We start from the raw sequence: 3,833 nt of genomic DNA on the forward strand, positions 1-3,833 counted from the left end.
GTTTGCAGACAACTTTCACATGTTGATGTTTCAGCTTTCGCCTACTAGAAACAACATAATACTCGCTGTATACATTTGTAGTTCTCTATGTAACTTTCATGTGAAGAAGTTTCGCCAGTCTTTTTGACTGTCTCAAATCTGAGTCATGCTTAGGCTACTAGTTGCTTCATAGTACTTATCGCCTCGAGATCATTGAACAAAACTTGATTTTCACATGTTGCTGTTTCAGCTTCCGCTTACTAGAAACAACATAATACTAGTCTCATTAAGTTCCGTCTCTTTGCAATTTTCTTATGAAGAAAATTCGCCATCACAATGACTCCAGCAGTTCTTGATCAAGGAATGCAATCATTGATCAGAATGCTATTATTTGAATCGGTTCTGCTTTAAGTGTTCCAATTTTATTGGAAGCACCAACAATAGAACATCAATGTGTTCAATCGAGAGTTATATAACCCTGAATCGGACGCAGTCAACAGCCGAAGCCGAGACCGCCTTTTGCGTTAGAGAGGTCGGTAAAACAAATCTTGCGATTCATACCGAATTAACACATATAGCTGTGCTCCTCTTCGTAAAGCGAGCCAAGTGATCCCCTGTTGAAGGATGTATTTGGACCAATCTAGTAGCATTTGGTTTCCAACAAGCTCTCCCAAGTTAGCTTACTTATTGGGCTTTTCAACCAATTCGGTTGGCTACAAGCATCATCAAAGTACTAGCCACAGTTTGATCGCAAAATTCTACGACTTTCACATGTTGATGTTTCGGCTTGCGCTTAGCCTACTATAAGCAACATAATACTAGTCATATCATAGAGCGTGATCAGCTTGTGACGTTCTCATGATGAAGTTTCACCAACAGTGTCTCACTTCGAGCTTAAATCCAGCTACTAGTAACTACACAGTACTGACTGCAACGATAACTTTTATCTATACCTTTCACATGCTGCGCTTTCGGCCAGGGGCCTACTAACGTCAACATAATACTCGATATAAACTTTTGTTCATGATGCAGCTTCCCCATGCAGAAGTTTCGCCTTCAAATGCTCTCTTGGCCATATGACGTAAGAAAAGGTTACTAGTAACATCACAGTACTAGCCACAGTTTTGATTGCAAAATTCTACGACTTTCACATGTTGATGTTTCGGCTTGCGCTTAGCCTACTAGAAGCAACATAATACTAGTCATATCATAGAGCGTGATCAGCTTGTGACGTTCTCATGATGAAGTTTCACCAACAGTGTCTCATTTCGAGCTTAAATCCAGCTACTAGTAACTACACAGTACTGACTGCAACGCTAACTTTTATCTATACCTTTCACATGCTGCGCTTTCGGCCAGGGCCTACTAACGTCAACATAATACTCGATATAAACTTTTGTTCATGATGCAGCTTCCCCATGCAGAAGTTTCGCCTTCAAATGCTCTCTTGGCCATATGACGTAACACAAGGTTACTAGTAACATCACAGTACTAGCCACAATTTGATCGCAAAATTCTACGACTTTCACATGTTGATGTTTCGGCTTGCGCTTAGCCTACTAGAAGCAACATAATACTAGTCATATCATGGAGCGTGATCAGCTTGTGACGTTCTCATGATGAAGTTTCACCAACAGTGTCTCATTTCGAGCTTAAATCCAGCTACTAGTAACTACACAGTACTGACTGCAACGATAACTTTTATCTATACCTTTCACATGCTGCGCTTTCGGCCAGGGCCTACTAATGTCAACATAATACTCGATATAAACTTTTGTTCATGATGCAGCTTCCCCATGCAGAAGTTTCGCCTTCAAATGCTCTCTTGGCCATATGACGTAACACAAGGTTACTAGTAACATCACAGTACTAGCCACAATTTGATCGCAAAATTCTACGACTTTCACATGTTGATGTTTCGGCTTGCGCTTAGCCTACTAGAAGCAACATAATACTAGTCATATCATAGAGCTTGATCAGCTTGTGACATTCTCATGATGAAGTTTCACCAACAGTGTCTCATTTTGAGCTTAAATCCAGCTACTAGTAACTACACAGTACTGACTGCAACAATAACTTTTATCTATACCTTTCACATGCTGCGTTTTCGGCCAAGGCCTACTAACGTCAACATAATACTCGATATAAAATTTTGATCATGATGCAGCTTTCCCATGCAGAAGTTTCGCCTTCAAATGCTCTCTTGGCCATATGACGGAACACCAGGTTACTAGTAACATCACAGTACTAGCCACAGTTTGATTGCAAAATTCTACGACTTTCACATGTTGATGTTTCGGCTTGCGCTTAGCCTACTAGAAGCAACATAATACTAGTCATATCATAGAGCGTGATCAGCTTGTGACGTTCTCATGATGAAGTTTCACCAATAGTGTTTCATTCGAATTGGTTCTGCTTTAAGCTCTCCAATTGTTTTGGATGAACCAGTTTTGCCCTTCGAAGCCACTTTTGTGAGCTTTTGTGGGTCTTTACCAAGAGGATATACCTCAAGGCCTCTTTCAATTCCTTTAAGTTCTTTCAACTCCTTTACAGTTTCTAGGTTCACATAGCTGCAAACCTTATTTCTAGTTTTAAGTCTGGCCAACTTGGGGAGAGTTGGTGCAGACCGTGACCAATTCTAGTAGGATGCCACAACAAGAATGTGATCAACTTAGCTTGTCGATGAACCTGCCCCACATTCAAACAACTCTATCGCCTTTTCCTCGTATAGTTATATGCGAGGGCCTCTCATAGAGAGCGCTGTTAGCAACCTTTTCCACATAGACGATAAAGTTGTGAGTGTTTTGCACATGGCTGTTGTCATCACCACGTGACGAGTCAACTCAGCTTGACTCTCTACACTCCGACAAGCTTTGCACATACGCCTTTAGTTCAGTATGTGTCTTTAATCTGACTCCGGTGCCTCAAGCCGGAAAAATTGTCAGATTATGATCATTATCGGTTAGTCATCCCGATGCAAGATCGTATCGTACTGTCTTTGTCTACCTCCAGATTCCGAAGAACAGGAGGAGACTCTCCCAGACCTACATATCTGGGAGAATGTTCAGAGGGCGAGAAGCTGTGGATTACTCTCCCCTAAGAACTGACTAAACTTTACCCTCGTCCAAGGTAAGTTTATTTTAGCTAGCCTTCTATGTAAAGGATCTGAGGCTAAGCTGTGTTTTTTCGAGCCTTTGGCTCGGAGCAAGTTCAGTGGGCGCCCCGAGTAGCTCAACTCTTTCCCACTGAACAGCGCAACGCTCTGTCACTCGCTGGGATTTTTGCGTGTCGGTTCTAACCACGCGACTTGTGGACCTTTTTAGGCCTTTCTCATTCACAAGTCTATAGCTGGGCTTCTATAACCCAGCTTCTGAGATCTAGATAGCTGCAGTTCTGCTAGGCTGCTTTTGCTAACTAGTCTCCCTTTAAGCAGTCCCCTTGCCATGACTGCTGAACTATGTATCCACACAAGTAGTTTTTTGAGCTCGATACATAATTCGAGATTGGTTGCCAAGCAATCTCTAGCGACAGAGCGTCATGCGCACTACAGACATGGCCTCTACCAGCAGCCATGCCCGAAGGAATCAATCACTGATCCTTCCGCAGGTTCCCCTACGGAAACCTTGTTACGACTTTTACTTCCTCTAGACAATTAAGCTCGATCCGCTTCATCCCGTTGCCGGAGACCGAAGTCCCAACAGTAGGAATTTTGCAATTCTTGCTTAACTATCCAATCAGTAGTAGCGACGGGCGGTGTGTACAAAGGGCAGGGGACGTAATCCCTATGAGTTGTTGACTCATAAGTACCAGGAATTCCTGGTTCACGTCTGCAAGTTACAACAGACGATCCCCTT

At 42.7% G+C, this 3,833-nt stretch overlaps 1 pseudogene; it reads right to left on the minus strand.

Annotated features, from left to right (window-relative positions):
- Nucleotides 1-452: 452 nt before the first annotated feature.
- LOC142358298 (5.8S ribosomal RNA) lies at nt 453-605 on the minus strand (annotated as a pseudogene).
- Nucleotides 606-3,833: the final 3,228 nt, after the last annotated feature.

This window comes from Convolutriloba macropyga, unplaced genomic scaffold (assembly GCF_964194025.1).
Source record: "Convolutriloba macropyga unplaced genomic scaffold, txConMacr16.3 SCAFFOLD_5989, whole genome shotgun sequence".
Taxonomy (NCBI): domain Eukaryota; kingdom Metazoa; phylum Xenacoelomorpha; order Acoela; family Convolutidae; genus Convolutriloba; species Convolutriloba macropyga.